The sequence below is a fragment of the Camelus bactrianus genome, chromosome 21 (genome assembly GCF_048773025.1).
Source record: "Camelus bactrianus isolate YW-2024 breed Bactrian camel chromosome 21, ASM4877302v1, whole genome shotgun sequence".
NCBI lineage: Eukaryota > Metazoa > Chordata > Mammalia > Artiodactyla > Camelidae > Camelus > Camelus bactrianus.
This window is the reverse complement of record NC_133559.1, coordinates 5,995,419-6,010,126: the sequence shown is the minus strand read 5'-3', so window position 1 is coordinate 6,010,126 and position 14,708 is coordinate 5,995,419. Positions and strand designations below refer to the sequence as shown.

The 14,708-nt window shown below is 40.2% G+C and overlaps 1 non-coding gene across 1 annotated transcript; it reads left to right on the top strand.

Moving 5' to 3' along the window:
• The first annotated feature begins 5,742 nt into the window (after nucleotides 1-5,742).
• Nucleotides 5,743-5,815, top strand: TRNAP-AGG (transfer RNA proline (anticodon AGG)). Its single transcript has one exon. It is a non-coding gene; the product is annotated as a tRNA-Pro (tRNA).
• The last annotated feature ends 8,893 nt before the right edge of the window (nucleotides 5,816-14,708 follow it).

Here is a 14,708-nt window from a genome sequence, read left to right as displayed (position 1 = left end):
TCTACATCCACCATAGCTCTTAAATCTCTTCCCACTTCTCCAGTCCCACTGCCTTAATCTCCCTTCTCTTCAGTGGCTCCCAGTGACTTTAGAATAAAGTTCACACTCCTGAACATGGCACATAGGCCCTATCCAGCCCTTCTAAGAGCATTTAATGCTCCAGCCATGCCAGGGACTTAGCCTTTTTTTAGTATACCATAGTCTTTCATCAGTTCATACTTTTGAACATACCATTCCACAGCCTGGAATACCTCCCCTCCGCTTTCTGCCTGGCAAAAACTGCAGCATCCTCTATGTCCCAACTAAAACATTACATCTTCTGGGAAACCTCCCCAAGCACTCCTTTCCCTAAGTTTCTACGCATTCCTGTTATATCATTTCTCACATTATAGCATTTATCTCCCCTACCAAACTGGAAATAAGACCACATCTTACTCAAACTTGTACTACATAGCACTTAGGGCAGCCGCTCATGTTAGTGGCACTCATTAGTTGTTTGTTGAATAGGTAGGCAGATGGAGTAAACCAGTCTGGCTTCAGAATAAATTCAGCTGAACATTTATTGGGTCCCTACTGTCTGTTACACAGTAATAGACAAAAGAGACTATATGAGACCCTCATTTCAGTGAATGAAACAGTAACCTTTTCAGATATTTTAATCAAAAGAGAATTTAATGTCTAGAACTATAAAGGCTCAATCATTAAAAATCACCAAGCAACTTCTGGAACTATTGAGTTCAATATGTCACCAGTGCTGCAGTTGAGGAATCAGAAAGCTGGAATCCAGAAGTTTGCTAGCATTGCTACCAAAATTGCCTATCAATGTCCATGTAGCCATGACCTTATTTGCCAAAAGAAATAGCCAAAATCACAATACCTTCCAAACATCATGTAAAATCATCTAATTGGTAAAACAGAATTCACATCTAGAACCCTAGCTGCAAGGGAGTCTGGGAAATAGAGCAGTTGATGAAAATGGATACTGAGGGCCATCAGATCATAGTCACCATAGGAAGGACACAAAAACTCATAACGACAGCTCTTTTCTTCAAGAAGCTTCCAATCTAATAAGAAATATGTGTGCAGCAAATAACCATTAAACAAGACAAAATGCCATAAATACGGTAAGAAAATTGTTGTCATGGCACCAAAAAGAGAGTAATTCTGCCTGCAAGGATTTTGAAAAGGCTTTCAAAAAGAAAGCATCTAAGCTAAGGCCATGATCCTGGGGCAGAGGCAATGAGAAGGGTCACGGTTTGTCCTGGGCCTTAAGCTCATTGGAGAAGCCCATATGTAGGCTAATGTGTAAATTGCATAATTGTTCAGAGATAAGATGGATCTTCTTCACAAATGTTCTCTATAACTTAGACCCTTCCTGGAAAGCCAAAGAGAGAAAAGAGAGAGAGTCAAAGCTGAAAGGACAAACTGAGCAAGGTCAGGGAGGACTTCAAAATCTACCATGAAGAGTTTGGATTTTTTTTCTATTAATAATAGGATCCAAAAAGTTTTCTGAGCAGAAAATGAAGGGGAAAGAAGAAAACTGGCAAGAGAGATGTTTGGGATGGAGAGAAATAGCTAAGAACAAAGTTAGGTGAACCTGATCTCTGTAACTTCCTCATCACATGTATAACACAAGCCCATGCAGACCTTGCAACATGGCAGCCTGGGTGGCTACCCCACCCAAAGGCCCAAAGCTAAAGACAAGAAGTAGGAGCCTGCCCTCAGAAGGGTAGTAAAGGAGGCAGGATAAACATCCTAATGTGCTACAGGCTGACCAGAAGTGGACTCTACACCTGGCAAAAAAGAAGCTGTCTGAGTCTAGGCCATATAGCAATCTTCCAAATCTCCTCAACTGAAAAGTCCAAATGGAAGACAGTTCCCCTTAAGCACTATTCTTAGACTCTGACTGAATCATGCAAACTGTGAGGACAATTCACAGCGATTCCTCCAAAAATACCTAAATCAAATATTCTCATTCTCTTGTAGAAAACTGATCTTTATTTCGTGGCAGCCCGTCATTCTTCCCCTTGGGGCTCACTCTTCAGCCACCTTCCCCTCTTTCCAAACTACAGGTTATTTTGTCCAGTCCTTTGACTTTAAACATCATCAGTATTTCTAAGACTCTCCAATCTTCACCTCCAATCTCTTTCCTAAACCTCAGACTTATATATCTAATCATCTACTTGGCATTTCCATTTGGATGTCAAATAGCATCTCAATCTTAGCATTCCCAAACAGAAGTCCTTTTTTAAATTGCAGTATAGTTGATTTACAATGTTGTGTTAGTTTCAGGTGTACAATAGAGTTATTCAGTTAGATAGATAGATACATAGATAGATACATAGATAGATATATAGATAGATAGATAGATAGATATAGAGATATTCTTTTTCAGATTCTTTTCCATTATAGGTTGTTACAAGATACTGAATATAGTTCCCTGTGCTATCTGTAGGTATTTGTTGTTTATCTATTTTATATATAGTAGCCCATATATGTTAATCCCAAACTCCTAATTTATCCCTCCCCTGACCCCTTTCCCTTTTAGTAACCAGTTTGTTTTCTATGTCTGAGTGTATTACCAGTTGGTAAATAATTTCATCGGTATCATTTTTTTTAGATTCCGCATTTAAGTGATATCATATGATATTTGGCTTTCTCTGTCTCACTTACTTCACTTAACGTTATAATGCCTAGGTCCATCCATGTTGCTGCAAATGGCATTATTTTGTTCTTTTTTATGGCTGAGTAATAGTCCATTGTATATAGAAACCACATTTTCTTTATCCAGTCATCTGTCAATGGACATTTAGGTTGTTCCCATGTCTTGGCTATTGTAAATAGTGCTACTATGGACACTGGGGTGCATGTGTCTTTTCAAATTATAGTTTTCTCCAAATATATGTCCAGGAGTGGGATTGATGGATCATAGGGTAAGTCTATTTTTAGTCTTTTAAGGAACCTACATACTGTCCTCCATGGTGGCTGCACCACCAGCAGTGTAGGAGGGTCCCCTTTCCTCCACACACTCTCCAGCATTCATTATTTGTAGACTTTTTAATGATGGCCATTGGGACTGGTGTGAAGTCATACCTCACTGTAGTTTTGATTTGCATTTCTCTAATAATTAGTAATATTGAGTATCTTTTCATGTGCCTCTTGGCCATCTGCATGTCTTCTTTGGAGAAATGTCTATGTAGGTCTTCTGCCCATTTTTTGATTGGGTTGTTTTGTTTGATATTAAGCTGTATGAGCTGTCTATATATTTTGGAAATTAACTCCTTGCCATTCTCACTCTTTGCAAATATTTTCTCCCATTTTGTGGGTTGTCTTTTCGTTTTGTTTATAGGTTTCTTTCCTGTGCAAAAGCTTTTAAGTTTAGTTAGGTCTCATTTATTTATTTCTGCTTTTATTTTCATTACTCTAGGAGCTGGTTCAAAAAAATACTGCTACAATTTATGTCGAAGTGTGTTCTGCCTATGTTTTCCTCTAGGAGTTTTGGAGTTTATGGTCTTACATTTAGGTCTTTAATCCATTTTGAGCCAAAACAGAACTCTTGACTTAACCTGTTTCTTCCTCAATTCCCATTTCAGTAACTTGATAGCACTAGCCACATTGCTCAAGCAAAAACCTAGGAGTCATTCTTCATGTAATCTTTCCCTCCACCAAAACGAAACTCATTAGCAACCCCTATGGTTTCTATCTCAAAATACAGAGCAGCTGAAATTCGCCAGTCTTGTCATGTCTACTCCTATCACCCGCTCACCACTGTCTCTTTCCTAGAATACAGCAATAGCTTCCTGATGGGGCTCCCTCTCCTCTGGAAAATGTAAACCACATCATGTCACAGCCCTGCTTAGAAGTCTTGGTAGTTTCTCACTACACTGGGAATAAAATGCAGTGAACTTCCCAGGGCCTCCTAGGGTGGGGCCCCGCCAGACCTCATCTTGTACCACTGTCCTCTTAGCTCACCATTTTCCAACCACTCTGGCCTTCTTTTGATGATTCTAGCAGGACAAGCTGATTCCTCCCTGGTTTGTGGACGGGGCTTCTTATTTCATTTAAGTCTCAGCTAAAGCTCACCTCCTTAGAGAAGACTTCTCTGACGTTTAATCTGAAAGAGTAGTGCCCCGACCACGCTCCACCACACACTCCTCTTTCTGTTGTCATTGTTGTTAGCATTTTTCATTCCTGATATCTTGTTTTCATGTTACTTGTTTATTGTCTTTTTCCCTCTACTGGAACTTGGGGCCCGCAAGAACAAGGATTTTGTTTGTCTTCTTTGCCAAGGTACCCTCTGCATCAAAAACAGGGGCTGCTCATGGTGTATGCCCAATAAGTGTATGTGTTGACTGAAAGCTCAGAAGACTGAATGCCCCACGATCTGGTGTCAGTCTACATCTTCAACGTGGTTGCCCACAATGCCCCAATATGCCACCTAGACTCTAACTTAACTGAACAACTTTTCACCATTTATACCTTGGAAGCAAACTGGAGAAATTATCATACTATCATATGAGGTTCTAGTGCCACCTACTGATCACTGGATTCCCTGAGTCCTTAGATGTCTAGAAAAAATGACACTGTTGGAAAGGGAACAGGTCAGTGTGGCGCTCTCTGCCCATGAACAAGTAAGTCTTTTGTCACATGGCCTGGTCACCAGGTTCTATGACAGCAGCTCTCCCCCTAACCGTGCAGTGTCTATGCGTTGCACAGTAGGCTGAATGGTCAAGAGCAGCAGTCTGGGAGCCCAATAGAAGTGAGTTCCAATCCTGGCCTAACCACTTAACTTCTTGTGTGACTTGAGCCTCAGTTTCCTCATTCAAAAATTCTGATAATACCAGTGGTAACCATTTTAATGAGTCATATGAACTACATTAATACCCAGTATTGCAATTTGAAATAAATGACTAACGAGTCAACAAAATTCTGATAATAATATCTTCTTCATAGGGTGGCTGAAAGGGTCTGCAGAGTGCCTGGCATGGTTCCTGGCACATTCCAGGAACTAGAAAACTGCAAAGACACAACTTCTGCCCTAAAAGAGCTTGCAATTAGTCAGGGGTAGAGGCAGGCGCTCAGCTACGCATGTAAGTGATGATGATATGATTCAATGTACAAAAATTTTTGATCACCTCGTGCACACCAAGGACTGTAACTGAAGATGGTAAGGCAATAAGAAATAAAGCACCATCCAGGCTCAAAGGAGGGATAGACCACATGCAGGGGGGAATAAGACAAATGTCTTCAGTAGAGGAAGCATCTGTCCTGGTCTTTAATGAACAACTAGGATTTAAATAAGCAGATGATTTACTCAACCCATATTGTACTCATTCTCAAAATCTCAGTTCAAATTTCATCTCCATAAAGCCATCCCCAACATCTACCTTAGTCATTAATTTTTCCACTCCACGTGTCTGCTCCTACTATTACCAGTCCTCTACTGTGGCATTCTAATTCATTCTGCTTATTTTCAAGTTCATAATCTGCAAGTCTCTTTCACACTGTCTTCCACACACCTAAGGAAATCACTGATAGTATTCATTTATAAGGCCCCACAATGCAATGTTTATTAATAAAAGTCATATTTACATATGTAGAACAGTGAAACTGCAGTTCAAAAATCTCAGATTCATTCATTCATCCAACACTGACGACTACAGTTTGCTGGACACTTTTCTAGACCCTGGGGGGATACAGAGGCAGGGTGCCTGAGATTAAGAATTCACAATCTAAGGTGGGGGAGGGTATAGCTCAGTGGTAGAGCACGTGCCTAGGAAGCACAAGGTCCTGGGTTCAATCCCCAGTACCTCCATCAAAAATAAATAAATTAAGTTTATTTTTGTGTATGGTGTACGGGAGTGTTCTAGCTTCATTGATTTACATGCTGCTGTCCAGTTTTCCCAACACCATTTGCTGAAGAGTCTGTCTTTATTCCATTGTATATTCTTGCCTCCTTTGTCGAAGATTAGTTGACCAAAAGTTTGTGGGTTCATTTCTGGGCTCTCTATTCTGTTCCATTGGTCCATATGTCTGTTTTTGTACCAATACCATGCTGTCTGGACTATTGTAGCTTTATAGTATTGTCTGAAGTCTGGGAGAGTTATTCCTCCAGCCTCTTTCTTTTTCTTCAGTAATGCTTTGGCAATTCTAGGTCTTTTGTGGTTCCATATAAATTTTATTATGATTTGTTCTAGTTCTGTGAAGTATATCCTAGGTAATTTGATAGGGATTGCATTAAATCTGTATATTGCCTTGGGCAGTGTGACCATTTTAACAATATTGATTCTTCCAATCCAGGAGCATGGGATATCTTTCCATTTTTTTTAAGCCTTCTTTAATTTCCTTCATCAATGGTTTATAGTTTTCCATGTATAAGTCTTTCACCTCCTTGGTTAGATTTATTCCTAGGTATTTTATTACTTTGGGTACTGTTTTAAAGGGGATTGTTTCTTTACTTTCATTTTCTGTTGATTCACCATTAGTGTAAAGAAATGCAACTGATTTTTTAATGTTAATCTTGTAACCTGCTACCTTGCTGAATTCTTCAATTAGTTCTAGTAGTTTTTGTGTGGACCTTTTAGGGTTTTCTATATATAGTATCATGTCATCTGCATATAGTGACACTTTTACCTCTTCTTTTCCAATTGGGATCCCTTTTATTTCTCTCTCTTGCCTGATTGCTGTGGCTGGGACTTCCAGGACTATGTTGAATAGGAGTGGTGTTAGTGGGCAGCCTTGTCTTGTCCCAGATTTTAGTGGGAAGCTTTTGTGTTTTTCACCATTGAGTACTATGCTGGCTGTAGGTTTGTCATATATTTTATTATGCTGAGATATGTTCCCTCTATACCCACTTTGGTGAGAGTTTTTATCATAAATGGGTGTTGAATTTTATCAAATGCTTTTTCTGCATCTATTGAGATGATCATGTGGTTTTTGTCCTTTCTCTTGTTGATGTTCAGCATGTAAATCAATGAAGCTAGAACACACCCTTACACAATATACAAAAATAAACTCAAAATGGATCAAAGACTTAAACATGAGACAAGATACAATAAACCTCCTAGAAGAAAATATAGGCAAAACATTATCTCACATACATCTCAAAAATGTTCTCCTAGGGCAGTCTACCCAGGCAATAGAAATAAAAGCAAGAATAAACAAATGGGACATAATTAAACTTACAAGTTTCTGCACAGCAAAGGAAACCATAAGTAAAACAAATAACAACCTACAGAATGGGAGAAAATTTTTGCAAATGATGAAACTGACAAAGGCTTGATCTCCAGAATATATAAGCAGCTCATACGACTTAATAAGAAAAAAACAAACAACCCAATCCAAAAATGGGCAGAAGACCTAAACAAGCAATTCTCCAAGGAAGAAATACAAATGATCAATAGACACATGAAAAAATGCTCAATATCACTAATTATCAGAGAAATGCAAATCAAAACTACAATGAGGTATCACCTCACACGAGTCAGAATGGCCATCATTCAAAAGTCCACAAATGACAAATGCTGGAGAGGCTGTGGAGAAAGGGGAACCCTCCTACACTGCTGGTGGGAATGCAGTTTGGTGCAGCCACTGTGGAAAACAGTATGGGATTCCTCTAAAGACTAGGAATAGACTTACCATATGACCCAGGAATCCTGCTCCTGGGCATATATCCAGAAGGAACCCTACTTCAAAAAGACACCTGCATCCCAATGTTCATAGCAGCACTATTTACAATAGCCAAGCCATGGAAAGAGCCTAAATGTCCATCAACAGATGACTGGACAAAGAAGCTGTGGTATATTTATGCAATGGAATATTATTCAGCCATAAAAACCAACAACACAATGCCATTTGCAGCAACATGGATGCCCCTGGAGAATGTCATTCTAAGTGAAGTAAGCCAGAAAGAGAAAGAAAAATACCATACGAAATTGCTCATATGTGGAATTAAAAAAAAAAAGAACATAAATACAAAACAGAAACAGATTCATAGATATAAAATACAAACTTGTGGTTGCCAAGGGGGCGGGAGGTGGGAAGGAACAGACTGGGATTTCAAAATTTGTAGATATTGACAGGTATATACAGAATAGATAAACAAGATTATACTATATAGCACAGAGAAATATATACAAGCTCTGGTGGTAGCTCACAGCGAAAAAAAAATGTGACAATGAATATATGTATGTTCATGTATAACTGAAAAATTGTGCTCTACACTGGAATTTGACACAACATTGTAAAATGACTGTAACTCAATAAAAAAATTTTTTTCAATTAATTAATTAACTTTTAAAAACTCAATTACCTCCCCCTCCCCTCAAAAAAGAATTCACAATCTAAGGAGGACAGTCACAATTCCATGTGAACAGTCCAAAAGAACAATTGTTTACAAATACAAGTGAAAAATAATCATCACTAACTTTCCCTGAGCACTTAGTGTGTGCCGGGCACAATGCTGAGTGCTCACATGCCTTATTCCATGGGATCCTCTCATGAACCCCAGTAAATTAGGTTCTTTTCATCATGTCCATTTCGCAGATGAGAAAGCTGAGGCATGGAGAGATTAATTAACTTTCCCAAAGTTATGTATCTTGTAAGTGACAAGAATAAAATTCAAGTGCAGGTCTGACTTCTAAAACCCGTGTTTTTTAATCAGTTTATTTCTTCCCATGCCAATGAAAAGAGCTTTCCCAATGAGTATTGTAATTCATGGAGCAAAACCCAGCGTGTAATTGCCACATCAACTAATCTTTGCTGAAACAGCTACACACAAGACACGATGCTAGCTACTGAAGGGGGCACACACGTGAAAAACCGTCCCTACCCCCACGGAGTTCACAGTCGACAGAGAGGTGTGATACATATAAATCAAAAGATTTAATTCAGAGAATACTATGATAGAACTGTAATCAAACACAAGGGCCAGGGGAAGACAAGATTACATCTGACTGGGGAATATCAGTGGGATTCTTGCTGGAAGAGTCAGCTGGCCTGGGCCTTTAAGGGTGAGCAGAATTTAGAGACGCAAACGTGGGTTGAGAAGGTAGAATGAGGGTCACCAGGCTTAAGAGCCTAACAGATCTGACGAGGGCTTCTGATCGACTGAGGTCATAGCAAGAGCGCCGCGAGCTGTGATCGCGCTAAGAAAAACTGCCACAGCCCAAAACATGGCACCAAAAGCAAAGGCAACAAAAATCAAAACAGATGCATTGGACTACATCATAATTTAAAACTTCTGCGCATCAAAAGACACAATCAACAGAGTGAAAAGACAGCCCACAGAATGGGAGAAGATGTTTGCAAGGCATATTCTGATAAGGGATTAATATCCAGAATACATAAAAAGAACTCCTAAAAATCAACAACAAAAACCCTCAAACATTCAACTTAAAAGTATGAAAAAGACTTGAAGAGGCATTTTTCCAAGGAAAGTATTACAAATAGCCAAAAAGCACATAAAAAGATGTGAAGCATCACTAATCATTAGGGAAACGCAAATCAAAACCACAGTGAGATGCCACCTCGTGACCGTTAGGATGACTACTATAAAAAGATAAAATTTAAATTAAAAAATAGAAAATCACAAGTATTGGCAAGGATGTGGAGAAATTAGAACCCTGTGCGCTGTTGATGTGTATATAAAATTGATTAGCAATTATGGAAAACAATATGGCAGTTCCTCAAAAAAATTAAAAATAGAATTACCATATGATCCAGCAATTGCCCTTCTGGGTTTATATCCAAAAGAACTGAACACAGGGTCTAGAAGAGATCATTGTACACTCATGTTATAGAAACATTACTCACAATAGCCAGAAGATAAAAACAACCCAAGTGTTCGTCGATGGCTGAATGGATAAACAATGAAATAGAATTCAGCGTTAGAAAGGAAGGAAATTCTGGCACATGCGACAGCATGGATGAGACTTAAGGACACTATGCTATGTGAAATAAGCCAAAGACAAATACTGTGTGATTCCACTCATGTGAGGCACCTAAAGTAGTCAAATTCATAGATTAAAAAAGTAGAATAATGGTTGCCAGGGGCCAGGGAGGGAGGGGAATGGGAAATTATCGTTTAAAGGGGACAGCGTTTCAGTTTTCCAAGATGAAAAGACTACTGGAGATTGGTTGCACGACAATGCGAATATACTTAGCACTGCTGAGCTGTACACCTCAAAGTGATTCAGACGGTAATTTTTATGTTATGCATATTTTATCACAATTTAAAATTTTAAAGCCTAAAGGAATCTTAGGTAGATTATTAGAAGCAGTGTCCAGATAGGAAGGAAACAGAACTCTGTGCCCTACCCTGCTCAGCCAGGACATCCTGAGAGGCGTTGCAAGCTGGAGTTCTTCCGGAGGAGTGTGATGAAGACTTCTCTCCTAAAGAAGACATAAAGATGTTAGGAGCGTTTGCAAGCATCTAAGACTACCACTTAGAATAAGGAGCAATTCTACATTGCTTGAGAGAGTAAGAGTACAGCCAATAGGAACAAGTTAAAAGGAAAGTAATTTTACCCAATTCAAGAAGAAATTTCCTTTTATTTTTAACAGTCCCCAAAACATCATTCTCATCATTAACCTTGCCTGAGAAAAGACTATGTGACCATTAGTCAGGGTCACCGCAGAGGGACTTTTGAAGTGGGAGCTGAGTTAGAAGATTTCTAAGTTGAACCAGATGATCCAACTCTATGATTCTATGATGTAGAGGTGCAAACTCCCACGTAACCCAGAAATCTCTGCCTGGGCATCCTTGCCAGATGGTTTCCCAGCCTCTGTTGGAACCTGGTTTTGAAATAATAAAACTGTGAGATATTTTCATTCACGTGACGTACTCCCACCTATGGTGTAGCTGAATGAGTTTGTGATGAGTCAGATGAGAAACAAAAGAAACAACACTTCAAGAATGTTGAGTTACTGTTTAATAGGTACAGAGTTTCAGCTTTACAGGGTGAAAAGTATTCTGGGTATGAATGATGGTGAAGACTGCACAACAATATGAAGATGTCTAATACCACTGAACTGCCACTTAAAAATGGTTAAGATGGTAAATTGTATGTTATGTCTATTTTACCACAGTAAAAAAGAAAATGTAATAAAAGAAAAAGAAACCACACTTCACATTGAACCCCTCCATGTATCTGAGCAGGGAACAGAGGGGCTGTAGATCACACTGCAGCTGCTCTCCTGGGTAGGACCATTGGTTCGTGCAGACACCAATTGTGTGCTCACTCTGAAAAAAATAGAGGGAGAGAATGGTGTCCCCCTACATTCAAATGCCCCCTCACAAGTAGTTCACTGTATTTTAGCTTCTGAAACTTTATCCAAACTCTGTGCTTCCAACCCTATTAACCTCATCAGAGAGTTAATCCCACACGTGTACAAACCATAATGTCCTAATTCTTTTCTGTTCATCTGCCTTTGAGGTTCAAAGAAAGGGCTCACGTTTTTAGAAAATTTGTTCCAAAGAAAGGAATTTCCAGAAGACTGGGAGTCACATTCAGGAGACATAAGAAAAGAGAGTTTAAAGTAAGATTCAGTAAACTCCTCTTCAGGATTTATCCCCTTTGAGAGAAAACAAACAAAAAATCCAGGAAGCTAAAGAGTCATTTCCCCACAGGAATTAATGAGTTTTCACCCAAATTTGATTAAATAAAGTCCTATAAAGAAACCAAGAGGAAACAGAGTAAGAAAGAGTCAGATACCTTGACCTGTTAAGTCTTTACCAGTTCAAAGCATCTTGGCCATTGATAAGTAAACTTTGTTCATTCATTCATTTACTCATGTATTCATTCGTCAACAAATACTGAGTGCCTATGTTCCAAGAACTGTCCAGGCACCAGGGATACAGCAGTTTAAAAAAAAATAGAAAAAATGGTCCTCATAGAGTTTACATTCTAATGGAAAAACAGTAGGAAATGAATCAAACACATATTACAGCAGATAATGACAAGTGCTACAGGAGAACAAAAAGCAATGCAGTAAGATACAAAATGTTGAGCATCACACTTTTAGAAAGGTGGTCAGGGTAGGCCTCCTGAGACAGTAACACTGGAGCAAAGACATGAAGAAGGCGAGGGGATGAAACAAATGACTATCCGGAGAAGAGCGTTCCAGGCAGAGGAAGAGCAGCTGCAGACGCCCTGCGGCAGCCGCATGCCACGTGTGTCCAGGGAAGAGTAAAGAGACAGGTGGATACGAAATGAGCAAGGGGCGAGTCACAGGAGATGAGGTCAGAGAGGTCACTCTGTAAACCCACTAATCATGTCTGGTAGGCTTAAGGATTTTGGATTTTCCTCAGACCAAGCTGAAGAGCCATCAAATGGTTTTGCCCCAATCCTGTCCTGTTTCCTCACGCACCTAGAATTTTTCCCTTATGTGTTTGGAGCCTACAGACTCGGACCAGATGATACTGACCCCGTGATATCCCATGTCTGTGCAGGCTGTCATCAGACTCTTGGTCCAGAAGTCCTGTCACCTGCGAGCAACATCCTCAGGGCTGTTGCACGTGGTTAACCAGCGGGAGCCCGCAAATGTGTGGCTGCCTAAGGGTCTCAACAGCCCACGAGCCCCTTTAAGGGAGGCAGAAAAGAATCAAAACAGTTTCTGTCTTTAAATTCATAATCCAGTTAGAAAATCAAGCAAACACACACACACACACACACACACACACACACACACACACACACAGACTTTGGGATGATTGCAAAAAACCTACTAACAAGGGTAAAATTTAACACTACCGCCCTACGTTATACCACTTGTATAGCTTTCTTACATTCTCACACACAAACCCTTCAAAGTAGTTACAGCTTTGACTACCTTACAGGTAAAGAAACTGATGACCTTTTAATGACATCCCCCGAAAGTTCCAGATAATTTTAACTTGTACCAGAGCCAGGACTTGAACCCAGATCTTCAGAGTCTAAGTCGAGGACTCTCTGCATTGCCCCACAGCTGGCCATCTTTGATAAACAACTAAATGCATAAAGAACTACACAAAGAGGGGTAATCAGAATCAAAATCAAAAGTAAGCAGATCTTTGGAGGAAAGCTTTCAGCCAAGTCTCACACAAGGAGTGGATATGGATTGACATTCTGGGAAGGGGCAGGAATCCTGGACATAGTTTGAGTGGAGACACAGATGAGCATCTATCAAGTTAAACGCAGGGAAGAGCAAACAGATGAGGTCCCTGCAGGACAGGATGACTTTAGGAAGTGACTGAAGATTATGAAGAAGAGGGGTGCTCCTCCTGCCCTCTCGCACCCCAGGCGCCCATCTTCCCCTCCTCCCCCGTTTCTCCTGCTCCTTGAGAAAATGCTTCTTAGGCTCCCTCATGAGCTTCTCCTCTCCCTTTTGTCATTTTTAATGAGGCTTTTCCTGCTCCTCCTTCTGTATGCCAAGTGCTTCTCTATCTTGGCTACCACTTTATCATCTGGAGAGTTCTTAAAGAAACACTGATGCCTGGATCCCATTCCCAGAAATTCTAATTTTATAGGTCTGTGTTGTGACCTGAGCTGTCTGGATTCTTTGAAGTTCCCCCAGGTAGTTCTAATGCACAGCCGAGGGTGAGAACAACTGTGCCACAGGTTCCCCGGGGTCAGTCTCATCTCTTCTTGAGGTTACAATGTCTCATTCCTGCCGATGGCTTCCAAATCTACAACTCCAGCCCAGATTCCTCTTTATCCAAGCGTCTCACAGGCACCTCAAACTCCGCGGGCTCAGGATGGAACCCTTCCGCTTACATCCCTCTCCCTGGAAATAGTCTCATTGTCTGCCCAGCTGCTCAAGCCAAAACCCCAGATGTCCCCTTGATTCCTTCCTCATTGTCACCTTCTATATCCAGCATGTCAGCAAGCCTTATGGGTTTCAACTTCTTGAAATTTTTCTGATTCAAAAGTTTTTCTCTGGCCCTACTATAAATACCTTAGTCCAGTCCTCCATTTCTCATCTGTGTTACTGCAACAGATACCTAAGTGTCTTGGCTGTCTCCTATCTAGTCCTCCTCCAATCCATTCTCAATGCTTCTTCCATAGTGACCTCCCTAAAATGCACGTCTGATTGTGTCATCATGTCATCTCCTGTCTAAAATCCTATAATGGCTCTCTGTAGTCCATAAGATAAAGTTTAAATTCCTTACTTTGCCCACAAAGTCTTTCATGATCTCCCCTGCTTAGCTTTCCCAACCTCATCTCTTATCCCTCTCCATCTCATACCCTACACCCAACTTGTCCCACAGGATTTGGCACAAGCCCCACCTTCTCTAAGCTGCCATCCCTGAGCCCACTGTCTGGGTGAGGTGTCCCTTCTATGCCTCCCATGACATCTCTATTATAGCCTTTATTATCCCGGATTAAAATAATGGGTTGACCTGCATGACTTCCTGACCACACTGTAATCTCCTCAAGGGCCCAGATTATGTATTATTTCTCTTTGTATCCCCAGTTCTTCGCACATCGCAAGTGTTTAATTAAGGCTTGTTGAATAAATGAATGAATGAATGATGGATGGAGGTCAGCTGGCAAAGAGAATTGAACAACTGACTGACAATTATATATTTAGCAACAGGTAGTTCCTGCAAGCTTCTTAATCAGAAGAGTGGCATAATAAAAATAGTACTTGAGGAAGAATATTTTGCTAATAGATGATATGGTATAGATTTGTCATCAGATAGTGAGACCTTGGGCAAATCACTAAAC